This window comes from Cuculus canorus, chromosome 2 (genome assembly GCF_017976375.1).
Source record: "Cuculus canorus isolate bCucCan1 chromosome 2, bCucCan1.pri, whole genome shotgun sequence".
NCBI lineage: Eukaryota > Metazoa > Chordata > Aves > Cuculiformes > Cuculidae > Cuculus > Cuculus canorus.
Genome location: NC_071402.1, coordinates 68,841,482 through 68,855,904, shown reverse-complemented (window position 1 = coordinate 68,855,904; position 14,423 = coordinate 68,841,482). Strand labels below are relative to the sequence as shown.

General features: G+C 40.7%; 1 protein-coding gene across 10 annotated transcripts in view; it reads left to right on the top strand.

Annotated features, from left to right (window-relative positions):
* The window catches only part of LOC104061156 (poly(rC)-binding protein 3), a 508,057-nt gene that overhangs the window by 92,722 nt on the left and 400,912 nt on the right, over window positions 1-14,423 (top strand). For all 10 annotated transcript variants that reach the window (XM_054057135.1, XM_054057137.1, XM_054057134.1 and 7 more), the window contains exon 2: window positions 11,768-11,906. The gene's annotated coding sequence lies outside the window, so the exon portion shown is untranslated. The remainder of the gene's footprint in view (window positions 1-11,767; window positions 11,907-14,423) is intronic.

Here is a 14,423-nt window from a genome sequence, read left to right as displayed (position 1 = left end):
AGTAATATTGCTCTCAGTAATGCTCTTCAGATTTGCTCTAGGGCAAGATGTGACTGCCTAAACAGTGGCGAAGGATTTCTGTTGTTCCTGGGGTCCTGTCCAAGAAGATAGTGTAGGAACTGATTTATGAAAGTACCTTTATAGTCCCAGGCATGGAACAAGTGTGAAATGAATTATTTTAGGTACCTGGATAATTCTGTTGTGATCTTGTTCTCTTTAATGAAAATTTTATTTACTGAGCAGTATATTACTGAGTGTATTTATTGAGCAATAAACAAAATTTATTTGATAAATTCTGTGGTTTTATAGTTGATGGTAACTGCAGAAAAAGAGACTAGCACAAAATTGTTTACATACTTTGAATGATTAAGAATTTACTTTGCTTTATTTAAGAATTTTAAGTATCATTGAAACAGTAAGCTAGAGAAGGTGCTATTTGGCAGAACGCTCTGCCATCCACTAGCAAGGAAGATGATAAATCTCTGTTGAAAAATCATTTGAAAACCTAATATATGAGATGAGTGCTTACTGGCTTCCGTATGTTAATTGTTCACTTTTCTAGCTGTATTTTTTTTTTCCCTACTGAGCACAGTAAAAGGAGAAAAAGACTAGTGAGAGTGCAGGAACATAACAGTCAGCATGAAGGGCACGTGGAGAAAGCAGGAAGAAATCAGACCATTGAGGGGGAAATGCATAGGTTTTCTTATAGATGTGAGCAGAGTCACAGTGTTGCCTGTGTAAAACAGTAAGGAAATGTGTACATTTTAGATGTGTTCAAGGCTCAATTTTTGGTCTGAAGTTATTGCAGTTTTACATAAATTGGCTGAAGGGAGGGAAGTTAAACCACAAGACAGGCTACAGCAACAAAATTGATCTTTTTTTTCTGTAAAATCGTCCTGATTTTGAGTGGAATTGACTTTATACTTTTGGATCTACTGAAGTTGAGAATGTTTGGTATCCAAGTCCTTTTCCCATCCCAAAAAAGGATGAATGCACAAACCAGTTACTCCTTTGGCTGCACTGGATCTCAGTGGTTGTCACAACCCAGCTGCAGTCTGGGCAGAAGGAGCTGGCAAACAAAGGGCTTCGAGTTGCTCTGAGGACACTCCTGTTTGGGCAAGGGGACAGGTAGCCCTCAGGAAGGATAGGAGAGAGGGTACTGGAGGACACGACCGTAGAAGGTGCCTATAAAAATACAAATTGAAGGAGCACAGCCATGCAGGGGTATTGATCAGGAAAAGCAAGCACTGCTTAATGCCCAGTTTCCCTCTGGAAACAGTATGCCTTGCTGCCCCACCTCTTGTCAAGTGGCAGTGATAGAGCTGAGGCATAATTGACCAGAGAAAGACAGTTGAGGAAAGCCTGCTCTTCACTTCTGACACCTTTTCTCCTGCTGCCCTTGCCCATGCATGTTGTCACTAACAGGAGTAAGACTGGAGGACAAGGCATGTCACGCGAGGAGGTGATCTTCACATACCAACAGCACTGTGTGGCTTTTTTTGTCAGAGAGATTTGTGCAATGAGAGCTGAGCTGGGCAAAGGTAATCTAGGGTAGTCTCTGAATCTGAGTGTAAACAGAACCACCTGTGACTGTCTGTGGAGAAGATTGTCTAAGGCCACTAAAAATGTCTTTAGCTTGAATATCTGCCTAATAGCTGGCTTCAGCTGTTAACCGAGATGCCCACCTTTAAAGAGCTTCCCTGCACATGGCATATAAAAAGCCACATGGGAGCTACGATGGGGTTGCTTCTAATGTCTTCTGCCAGTGGAGAGGAAGGCAAAGTGCACTCTCTGTTGTGTGTAACTTTTCCTTCCCTCTGCTTAGAATCATAGAATCCCTAGGTTGGAGAGAGAACTTTGGGATTAAGTCTGACTGTAATTGTCCCCTACTAAACCATCCTACTAAATCATGTCCCTAAGCACTTCATCTACCCACCTTTTAAATACCTCCAGGGATGGTGTTACAATCACCTTCCTGGGCAGCCTGTTTCAGTGCTTGATAACCCTTTTGTGAAGAAGTTTTTCCTGATGTCCAACCTGAACCTCCTGTGGCATAGCTTGATGCCATTCCCTCTCGTCCTATCACCTATCATTGGGCAAAGAGATGAACAACCACATCTCTACAACCTCCTTTCAGGTAGGTGTAGACAGTGATAAGGTCTCTCCTTAGCCTCCTTTTCTCCAGGCTAAACAACCCAGTTCCCTCAGCTGCTCCTCAAAGACTTGTTCTCCAGCTCCTTCACCAGCTTCATTGCCCTTCTCTGGACATGCTCCAGGACCTCCAATGTCTTTCTTGTAGTGAGGGGCCCAAAACCAAACACCGTATTTGAGGTGCGGCCTCACCAGTACTGAATAAAGGGGCAGAATCACTTCCCTAGTCCTGCTGGCCACACTACTTTTCATACAAGCCAAGATGCCATTGGCCTTCTTGGCTACCTGGACACACTGCTGGCTCATGTTCAGTCGGCTGCCAATGAACACTCTGAGGTCCTTCTCCAGGCAGCTTTCTAGGCACTCTTCTCCAAGCCTGTAGCTCTGCAGAGGGTTTTTGTGTCCCAAGTGCAGACTCTGCACCTGGCCTTGTTAAACCTCATCCCACTGTCCTCAGCCCATCGATCCAGCCTGTTCAGATCCCTCTGCAGAGCCTCCCTACTCTCAAGCAGATCAACACTTCCTCCCACCTTAGTGTCATCAATGAACTTACTAAGGGTACATTCAATCCCTTTATCCAGGCCATTTATAAAAATATTGAACAGAACTGCACCCAGCACTGAGCCCTGGGGATCACTACTTGTGACTGATCTCCAGCTGGATTTAACTCCATTTACCACAACTCTTTGGGCCTGGCCATCCAACCAGTTTTTCCCAGCAGAGGGTGTGCCTGTCCAGGTCACCTTGTCATAGAAGGCAATCAGGTTAGTTCGGCAGGACCTGCCTTTCATAAACCCATCTTGACTGGGCCTGATCACCCGGTTGTCTTGTATGTGCTGTGAGATGGCATCCAAGATCACCTGCTCCATGACCTTCCCTGGCACTGAGGTCAGACTGACAGGCTTGTAGTTCCCTGGATCCTCCCTCCGGCCCTTCTTGTAAATGGGTGTAACATCTGCCAGTCTCTAGTCCAATGGAACTTCCCCAGTCAGCCAGGACTGCTGGTAGATGATGGAGAGGGGGTTGGCACACACCTCTGCCCTTAATACCCTCACGTGGATCCTATTCAACCCCATAGACTTGTGAATGTCTAATTGGCTGAGCAGATCTTTAACTATTTCCTTATGGATCATGGGAGCTTTGTTCTGCTCTTCTTTCCTGTCTTCTGGCTCAGGAGGCTGAGTACTCAGAGAACATCTTACCTTACTATCCAAGACTGAGGCAAAGAAGGCATTAAGTACCTCAGTCTTATCCTCATCCTTGTCACTAATGTCCCCCATGTGTCCAGTGAAGGATGGAGATTCTCCTTGGCCCTGCTTTTGTTCTTCATATATTTGTAGAAAGATTTTTTATTATCTTTCACAGAATTGGCCAATCTAAGTTCTGGTTGGGTGTTTAACCCTTCTGATTTTCTCTCAATATGATCTCACTTCGTCCTTGTAGTCCTCTCAAGATGCCTGCCCCTTCTTCCATAGCTCATATAATTTCCTGTTTTTTTCTGATATCCACACAGATCTCTCTGCTCAGCCAAGCTGTTTTTTTTCCCCCGATGGCTCATATTTCAGCACATGGGGATGGCCTGTTCTTGTGCTGCAAGAAGTTCCTTCCTGAAGAGCATACAGCCTTCTTGGGGCCCTTTGCCCTTAAGGACTGTCTCCCCTGGAACTTTATCGACCAGCCTTCTGAACAGTTCAAAGTCTGCCCTCTAGAAGCCCAAGGTTGCTGTTCTGCTGCCCCCCCTCCTTACTGCTCCTAGAACTGAGAATTCTATCATTTCATGATCGCTGTGCCCCAGGTGTCCTCCAACTGTCACATATCCCACAAGACCTTCTCTCTTCATAAATGGTACATCCAGTGGGGCACCTTCCCTAGTCAGTTCACTCACCAGTTGTGTCAGGAAGGCGTCTTCCACACACTCGAGAAACCTCCTAGACTGCTTCCTCTCTGCTGTATTATAGAGGAAACAGCAGAGACAGCAGACATCTGGTAGGTTGAAATCTCCCACAATGACAAGAGCTAGCAAATGCAAGACTTCTCTCAATTGCTTGTAGAATAGCTCAACCTCTTCTTCCTGGAAGAAGGCTTGTGTCCTCATTCCTCCCTTTGCTGATGATGCTCAGCACAGGATGATCAGGGTCAGACAAAGCTGGTGCAGACTCGGTGAGCTGTCCTTGCTGGCTCCAGAGTGACTGAAAAATCTGCTACCTAGGGAAAACTCCGCACAGAAATGGCTCATGTCCTTCTTGCTCGAGCTGCATTTTCCTGGGGCTGCGCAAAACAGGCATGCATACACTGCGTTAAACTGGTTGGAGAATCTAATGCCAACTATGCTGCATTATATAATTGTGAAACGTGGGGAAAGAGTAGCATTTGTTATGCTTTAAAAAAGTGTCCTTTAAATTAGAATTTGTGCCTGCTGAGACAAGTGACTTCAGTGAGAATGTGCTTGTGATCCTTAAGCAGTCACTCATACACACATAGTGAATTAGTGTAAGCCAAATAAAATCAAGAATACAGCTCCGGGGAGAAGGGATATTCAGTTTATATAAACATTATTCTTGCACATGCAGATTGGTGTCAACTTACCACATTGATGGGCTTTTGTGCTTATAGTCTTCGCAAATAACTACACATACAATGTATTTGTTTGCAAATTTGGAAGTCAGCTGAAAATTGAGCCTTAAGTAAATTTTTTCATACCTATATAATAAAAAGTGTCTAATGTCCTGTAAAATAAAATGAAGAAGCTCAGGCAGAACATTGGTCTGCGCTGACAACATTTGAGTTTTTTTTAGTTATCTCTGTGCTGGCCCTGTGATTCAGTATGATGTGGGTGAGATGTTAGTACTAGTACACATGAAATGCTTGAACACAGAAAATTGTACTTATGAAAACAGACCACATTCCCAAGAGAGGAATAGCAAAATTTTATGGGATTCATAGAACAAGGAATAACTAAAATTGCCCAATTATTTAAACTGGAATATTTTTCTATCAAGATAAGATCTTGCTGAGCTTCCGGAGAATAATTTACAAGAGGCATTTTTCTGGCAGTTCACAATATAAATATTTTATATGATCTCCCATACTATTATAGTAATAGAGGTAGTGTTATTTAATCCACTCCTGGCAAAGCAGATGCTTGCCAGAATGCATAAAGCACTTTCTGCTGCATTTCAAACTCGTTGGTAGAATGATTTATCTGAAGTAAGATTCCTCATTGTGGAAGTGGATTTGATGATGCTGTGAGACACAATTTAAGATTGTGTTGAAGGCTCATTAAAAAAAAAACATAGTCAATGGAAATGTTTTTATCCATAAAAGGATGACAAGCACCTCCCTATCAGATAAGCAGGTAAAACAAGAGTCTTGTCTGGATAAGGGGGCCAGGAGGGGACAAACCCAATGTCTGTAAATTCTTTGAGTTGAACTTAGTAGAAATTGTGACCACAGACCAGTGGAGTAGAATGCACCTTCTGAAAAGCAATTGCAAGCTATAAGCCTTAACAGAGAGTATGCACGTCCTGTGATTTCTGCATGATGCTCTCCAGAAGTGTGTTGCAACCCAGCAGGGATGGAGAAGTTTGAGGTCTAATAAAGCTTATCCTAAAAATACAACCTTTGAAGTGTATTTTCATACCTCTCATGATAGTCATTGTCTCTGTTATTCTTTACCTGCAGCACGTTTCAGTTGCCTATAGCTGATAAACTTGGTAGTCCTTGGGTCTGAGGTGGGTATTTGGGTGTCACAGGAGTCGAGGTAGATTGTCCAAATACTTTTACTGTGGTTTCCATTTCTGCAAGGTAGAGGGAAGGCGAATATTTATTGCTAAGCACCACATTTTTACAAACTTGAGCCAGGGCTTAGTAATCAGAACAACACTGTTGCTATACAGAAAACTTTTGATGCTATGCCCTTTTCCCTTGAGGTGATTGTGCCTAAAGCTGTTATGCATAGGGAATGATAAAAAGATCACCATTTGTTGTGTGCATTTGTTATGTGATATAGAATGTCATTCAGCACTCTTCTATTTATTTGCACTTTTATCATGCTTATTGTAGCTTTTATTAATGTGTTTGATAACATGGCATCAGCTGCAAGGCAGAAATGTTTACTCTGTTGGGGTTATGTTAAACTTTTCAGTGCAGATTAAAAAACTTCAGCAGCCACTGAATGGATAGGCTTGAGTTGGAAATTTATGTGTAAGTAACAAATATTATAATGCAGATGAGCCAGACAGGAGAAAGGGAAATTTATAAAAAGGGACTTCTCTGGCAGTATTAATCAGCCTCATGTGGACTGCATGATGAATCATCCCACATTGCCGCAAGGACTGCTGCTGCTGAGCTCTGTCTGCAAGTGGGACAATAAAAGGTGCGCATGGAAGGTTGGAGGGGAGGGCATATGTGAAGGATTAGGAAAGGCACAAAGAAAGAACAGCTATTTAAAACTGGGCATCTCAAACCTGGCCAGTAGTTCGTGTTATATGTAATTCAGCCAATTTATTGAGTAAATCATTTCATACGCTCCATGAAATGCAATTTGCTTCCATGGCCAAGCATGACAAAGAGTTCACAGAATTGCAGTTGGCAAAGAGCTCTTCTAGGGTAGTTAATACAGGGCTTGTGAGATTGCTGAGGCTTCTTGTCAGAACATTAAATAATAACACAATGTCATGTGGGAATATCTAATTAAGAGCCCAATTTCTCAAGGGTCTGAGTACCTGTTACAATGTGCTGAGAACCCTTAATTCCCACCGACAAGAGCGGCAGCTTAGGGTGTTCCCAGCAGGCATTTAATAGGAATGTGCCCTTACTTCATTTGGCTGGGTTAAGTCCAGACCAGTCAGGTGAAGCAACAGTAATCAAACAAGACAAGATAATGACAAATAGGGTTACATCCCAGCAGGAATGTTCTTTCTTGCAGATGATGGAACATATCACAGTGTGAAGCTCCTGTAAAAAATTAGAGCCAGATTTACGGTGCACTCTTAGGGGTTAAATTTATGTCTTTGAGAAAGATAGGCCTGTAGTCACCCCGTGCAAAAGATCTATAAAAGGCCACATGAATCCTTTATCAGTCCACACTGTCATCCTGTGGGAACCAGTGACAGAGTTTCCATCCATGGGTTTGGTCCCAAGAACTTCAGTGATTTAGATGAACTCTTGAGGGCTGTCCACCTTACAAAGGCAGATGGTATTTCATCCAGTATTTGGGTAGCATGAAGCTTGAGAGGAGTCATTTCAGGGAAATTTAGGTGAAGAAGTTGCCTCAGCAGCTTTCTTGGTGTGAGGGAAGAGACAGAACAAAATTTGAGGTGGAGAGATGGAGACTTACCAGTAAGACATTTTTCCTTTCTTATATACCTGCAACCATACAAAGGAGAAGAATGTTAGATGCAATCAGAAGAGAATAGACACCGTATTTTGACTTATGATACTTCTCATAGGCAGAAATGAAAGTAGATTTGGTGTTCTTTTTTTCATTATGAAGAAGCATTACAAAAGAAGTAAATGATAAAGCATCATAGCATTATGTTAAGCAGTTTTGTGAGAGTGAAAAGTTAAAATCAATCTTTGTGTCATCAGTCTCTTAAGTGAGGAATGATGCATTGGACTACCTGATTTTATTTGATTTGTTGGGAAACCAGAGCTGCTGTGCTATTTCTTGAATGGAATTACAGGCTTCATTTAAAGAGAGATGCAAAGCACACACATCATTCTGGAAGATATCAACATAAGCATTTTCTATATCATGAGTAATGTTTACTGGAAGAAATCAAATTACTGTTACACAGGCCATCTGTTTTCTTTGCATGCAATCATGTAAGTGTTTTAGGACAAGCCATCCTATTTAATCAATTGTAAATCTCTTATGGAAAGGCACTGTTTTCTGTAATAAAATCTATTTTTATGATAAACGTAAGAGTTTTAAATACTGGTTTCTTCTGAATAAATATAGTGTACATATTGTTCATAGCATAAAGAGTAGGGATGTACAGCATGAGTTATCTGTGAAGAACATAATTTTAGGGCTTTTTGAATAGCCATTTTTGGGTATTTGTTGGATCTGCTACTCATTGGTGTTCAACTATTAAAGCAAACAATGTAATGAGTAATATCATCCCTTTATAGCCTGGCAAGATGCTTCCTACCTACGTTTAGTAAATGTAATATAGAGAGTCTCTATTTTATAGCATGCCTACTGTAATAAAAGTGAATACTGAGGAAAATGATTGTCTATTGTCTAAATGCTTGCACTTGGAAGGAATGAAGGAAAACAGTCATGGCTTGTTGGTAAAATGACATAGTGGAATGACATTAGAGAAATTTGAATTTATACTGTAAGGACTAAGGAGAATAGCTATAAATTGGAGAGGGGGAGATTTAGATTAGACATTAGGAGTAAGTTCTTCACAATGAGAGTGGTGAGGCACTGGAACAGGTTGCTCAGGGGAGTTGTGGATGCCCCCTCCCTGGAAGTGTTCATGGCCAAGTTGGATGGAGCGCTGAGCAGCCTGGTCTGGTGGGAGGTGTATCCTGCTCATGGCGGGGGGTTTGGAAGTAGATGATCTTTAAGGTCTCTTCCAACTCAAACCATTCTGTGATTCTATAGGTTGCTCTTGAATTGAGGAAGCTGAAGGTCTGCATCTTAAGCAGCCTCCTCTGATTTCAAAAGAAAGCTCTATGTTTGCAGTACCAGAAGTTCAGCTGTGTTGTATCAAATGCCCCTGAAATAAAAGAAAGGACCAAGAACTGTAAGTAACACAATTGGAAATTCCCTGAGAAGGTTGGCTGTCCTTCTCAATGAGGTCGGCAAGCTTGAATTTCATTTGTTCAGACACTTTCAAATCAATGGTATTTTGTCTGAATAATTAAGCTGCTTACTCAGTCTTGAAAAGTGTATGGTGCCAAATTCTTTCTTTTTCTTGGGTAAACATGAAGAGGATAAGATGAAGAGGGAAAAACAGATGGAACATGCACCAGGAAAAAATGATGGTGTTTACGCTCTGGTGCCATCTCATGGCTTTCTGCCCAGGGAAACATCAGGTGAAATGAAATGCCCCTATAACTCCTTTTGTGAATCCTGGACTGAAGATCTCCATGTCCTATCTATTACCACTTATTACAGTGTCACTTGTGAACTGCCAGTATGTGGCACAGGGAAGGCTGGCTACCAAACCATACTAATCAATCTGAGCATCTACCTAGACTCGGATCTTATCTGGATCAGTCAAGAATCTGATGAGAACTAGGTCATCAGCTAATCTCCTATTATTGGTCTGCCTTAATTCAGTGAAAGAAAAAAAAGCAGAACAGGGTGAATGGCTTACAAAATTACATAAGAAACAGAGAGTGAGTGATAAAAAAAAATGCAATTAGTTGTGGTCTAACAGTTTTACCCCATTCATAGCATTTTCTATTAAAATTCAGCATCTCTTCTTTCAGAGAAGTATTAAAATATGAGATAAATTTTTACTGCTGTTTGGTTTTCCTGTTTTTACTTCCACCCTTGTTTTACTCAGAGGGAAGGAAACTGCTGACAATTTAAGTATTTCATAGAATCACGGAATCATGTTAGTTAGACCAGACCTCTGGACAGCATCAACAGTGTCCTAGTACAAGCGAGAGAAACAGAGAAACTTAGATAATATTCCTCAAGGCTCTTTTCAGTCGAGTTTGGAGGATCTACAAGGGTGGAGATTAACCAGCATCTCCCAACTACCTCTTCCTAAATCTTCCTGTTACTGCCAGTGTTCCCCTAGAAGCTCAGCTGGTTTCTTCTCACATCCTTCACTAGTTTCAAGTCCAGCTTAGGTGTGGTTTCCCCAGTTTCATCCAAGCAGACCAGAACAAGGAAATTCTGCACTCCCAAGTAACACCCCCAACTTCTTCATCCTCTGTCCATGCTTCCCTTCTGCTGTGCCTGCATGAATTCCGCATGGCAAGCTGCAAAATGCCTGTGCACTAGGGAGGCTGTCCTCAGAAGCAGCTTGCGCTTCTAGGCCCTTTCAGTGTCATTTGAACATTTTTTTTAGCCATAACTTTGGAACATGAGTTCCTTAAGACCTTCAGCAGAATAGGCACTGTATTTTCCAGCTGTATGGTCTGTTTTTTATCCAAGAAAGATATGTTGACATATTGCAATTGCCACGGAAGATATTGGTAGAGTTCTAAGAACAGTAAATGCTAACATTGCTGCTTTGGAATTATTGTATTTTTATTAAGAAATAATTCAGAAAAATTACTTAATTTGCTTAGTGGTAAAGAGAGACTCTAAATTACTGTTGTCATACTTACACTGTATTTTGATACAATATTTGTGTTCATTTAAACAGTAATAAAACAATTTGCTCAATGAGTAGCTACAATGAATATCTTAAAATAAAAGTACAGAACTCCTGACTCTGTTTTAAGTGCAGTAAGTAGAGAATACTGCTGCTTATTTTAAGAATTTCCTTTTTGTTCAGTGCTGATTATGCTGAAGTAGGAACCAATGACAAGGTGCTAAATAGGAGACTTTATTTATAGCAGCTTTATCGCTGATCTAAAGTGAGACGATAGATTTTGATACCCATCACCTTTAATAGAAAAATCTCTGAAGAGAAGTTTCCAATTTCATCTCCACAGTTACCCCTAGTGGTTTCTTTTTTTCCCAAGTTATTCCAGTTTCTTGGCTATTCAGTTGAAAAATCAGAAAAAATATTCAGGGGAGCTCTGAAATCCTTGAAGGTAGATATTTGCCTATTTCTGGTTTTAGTAATGTCCTTAAGTTCAGTATGTTTGGCAGTTTGCATTTTTGATTTTCTCCACTTGACCCATGGCAGCCCAGTGGTCATAGAGGACGTGATTTGTGTGTGTGTTCCGAATTCTCCTCTTCTGTTTCTTTACCAGAGACACCAATTTTCTGAAGGAAATGGAGCAGAAAAGTGCCATGTATGATTATCATGCTTGACTTTGAACTGGTTTCCCAAAGCTCACTTTGTGGTACAGGAAGGAAATGAAGGAAATAGAAATGCTTGATCACCATTCTGAAATATATTTAGGTCTGACCAGCTCATTCTTAAAGAGGAAGAGTCCATAGGCATTTAACCTCCTCTGCCCCCAAAGTACTGAATAATCTTTAACAAAACTATTCTGAAGTGAAAAACTACAAGTAGAGAGAGTTTAGAGAAGGTACAGAAAAGACAATATGTGTAGAATGATGGGATTGAATTAATATTTCAGAAAGCATCATGGTCATTGCTGTAGTACCTGGACAATGGGACAGAAACTTTAAAAAGAAATGCAGTTAACACTGAAGAAAGAAAAACCTTTTTGAAATGTGCTCAGTTAACTAGCAGAATTGATTGATATAAGATACTATTGAGTAAAACTCTGGAAACTCTCTTCACACATATTATTTCTCTACAAATAAACAGGGCAGCATAAATGTTTGTGGCGCTTATTAAGCAATGTTTCCCCTAGGCTGCTTATTTGGAAACCGTCTCTTGGTGTTTTTATTGGCTACTGTTGAAGGCAGAGGTAGGAACTACTTGAATTATGGTATGATTGGAAATTATTGTTCCAGTGCCTTCATATGCCACATTTGGTCTCTTTATCCTCTCTGTCACAGGAAAACATCTTACACCTGGAGCAAGAAACGTAAATTCACTTGGCTGTCCCATATCTCTTAAGGGACCTGATGCATGAGTGGACTAGAGAAAGGAAAGCGAGAAAATCTCCAAAGACCTTCAGATCATCTTGCTGGCAGGGTGAGTAAATGTCCCAGCTCCTCAGTCTTCCATTGTCAGGTACACAATGAGTGATCCTACTTTAAGCATTGCCTCATAAATTTCATCTCCAGTAATTTTTGAGAAAAAGATTATAAAAATATCTCCCATTTCCGTGTCTGACACTGATGTCCTGCACATGTTCAGGAATACTGAGCCGGATAGTTCCTGTATTTTCAGTTTAAGTGTTTAACGTGGATTTACTAGACTAGGCGGTTCTCTGTCATGTTTGTTTGTTTGTTTAATTCATGTTGTGCTATTAATGCCCTTTTCAAACTGAGTGGGTGAAACAGAAATATTTAATTTTTACCAAATCAGTCCAAACTTCTCATGATTCAAAAAGAAATCCAAAAGAGGAAAGAAAGGAAGAACATTAATTTTCCTAGTACATACTCTACCGAGACTCCACTTACTGAGAGGAGAGGAGACGAGAGGAGAGGAGATTACAGCAGCCTTCCTGTACTTAAAGGGGGCCTACAAGGAAACTGTGTAGGGGCTTTTTATGAGGGGATGTAGATGAGGGGTAATGGTTTTAAGCTGAAAGAGAAGAGATTTAGATTAGATATAAGGAAGAAATTTTTTACTGTTAGGGTGGTAGGGCACTGGAACAGGTTACCCAGGGAAGTCATGGATACCCCATCCCTAGAGGTGTTCAAGACCAGGCTGGATGAGACTTTGAGCAACCTGACCTACTGGAGGGTGTCCCTGCCAATGGCAGGGGAGTTGGAAATAGATGATCTTTAAGGTCCCTTCCAACCCAAACCATTCTATGATTCTAGAATCCTACAGCAGAAATCCAAAAACCCCTGAAGCTGACTTTGGAGTCCTCCATCTAGTGGTTTGTCTCTAGAAAAGATATAATAAAAATGTTGCACTTCTCCACTGGGATGCATGAAAGTCCCTCTGAGGATGTACTTCCCCACTGTATTTGATCCTGCCCATTTCTGCACCCTAAGCATCGGCAAAGCCCCATCTGCTCCTGTCTTCTATGCTGAGGTAAAAAGCATGAGCTGAATAAATAGAGCAAATCTGTTTTTCCTGCAACCCAGACCCAGTGGACATGGTTTTAAAGAAAATGTAGAGCAGTGGAATTATGGTTCCAGCTATTTGAGAGCCCACCCGAGCTAGGAGCCTTATGGCAATTTGCCAGAGCCTGCAACATGATAGAACAAAACAAAGGGTGCTTCAGAGGACACATTCTTTTCTGCTCTCTGATATGCACTGCAATATATACCACTGTAACAATACCTTTACCACTGCTACTAGATGATGTGTTTAGTACAATTTTAGGCTGTTTTTCTTAGCATACAGGCAATATTTTGACTTTCATGAAAGTCAGCTTTTTCCCACTGCACATTCTTTGAGGGGCTCTGTGTAAACATTAAGGCTGTCTGGCCTTATTCTCCAGTTAGAAGAAGGGGGATTTAGCTATTTTTGCATATTGGAATTTTTTTATTGTTTTGGTTTGGGTTTGTTTGTTTGTTTATTTTCAGTGAGTATTGCTCTGAATGTGCTGAAAGATTCTGCTGGTGCACAGAATATTTACAGAAATCGGGCTTTTCCTTTGCCCAGTCTGAACCTGATGGTAACAGCGACAACAGCCCTGCTTTCTGTTGCGGGACTCTGCAACCCATAAGAAAAGGTGTTCAGGGGCTGGAGAGTCACATTTCTGCTTTAGCAGCTGCTTTTTACCTCCTTGTGGAAAAGGCAATGGAGTAGATATTAGTAAATAACACAGCATTTTCTTCAACAATGTAATTATACTTGTTTTAAGACAGTAGTGTACTTTATGAGATAGCACTTATTTCCCCCTTAGTTCTACTTTATTTTATAAAAGATATGTGAAATGGAGATAAGGTTGATGTGCATTGATCAATGATGCCCTTAGGTGAGGGACAGTATGACTGAAAAAATAAAGGTGTTCAGTAAAGGAGTCAACATAGTTGGAGATTAAAATTAATATTTGTTTTTAAAACCATTTCTATGTCTATTACTTTTGCAATTCACATATAAAATAAAATCATCCTCAAATCCAAATTTGATTGAAGCTTCAGGAACTTTACTACAGGAAAAATAAGAAGTTAGTAAATGATTAAATGTATAATTAAAGGTTTCACATTTAATCCTGTCACTACAGTGATTTATGGTTTCCATTAGTTTGTCTAAGTAATGCACTTCTGGTTTTCTAGGGTTTTTTTCTTTCTTTCATTGTTGTTAGTGTCTCTAAGCTTATGGTAAGGAAATGTATCACAAGGACATTTTTGTCCTCAGCTGCAAGGTACAAAGGAGAGTTAGATCAAAATATAGAAGGTACAATACACTTCCCACTGCAGTTGGTGGGAGAATTGTGAAGTGTTTACAAGATTGGGAAAAAAATGCCTTGTATGTCAGAACAAAGGGCAGGATGTAGTCTCTGTGGTTCTTTGCTGTCATATTTAGGGCTGAAACAGGTGTCTTCAGTAGCCAGTCCCGGGAAGGCTCAATAAAGACAGTACTGGA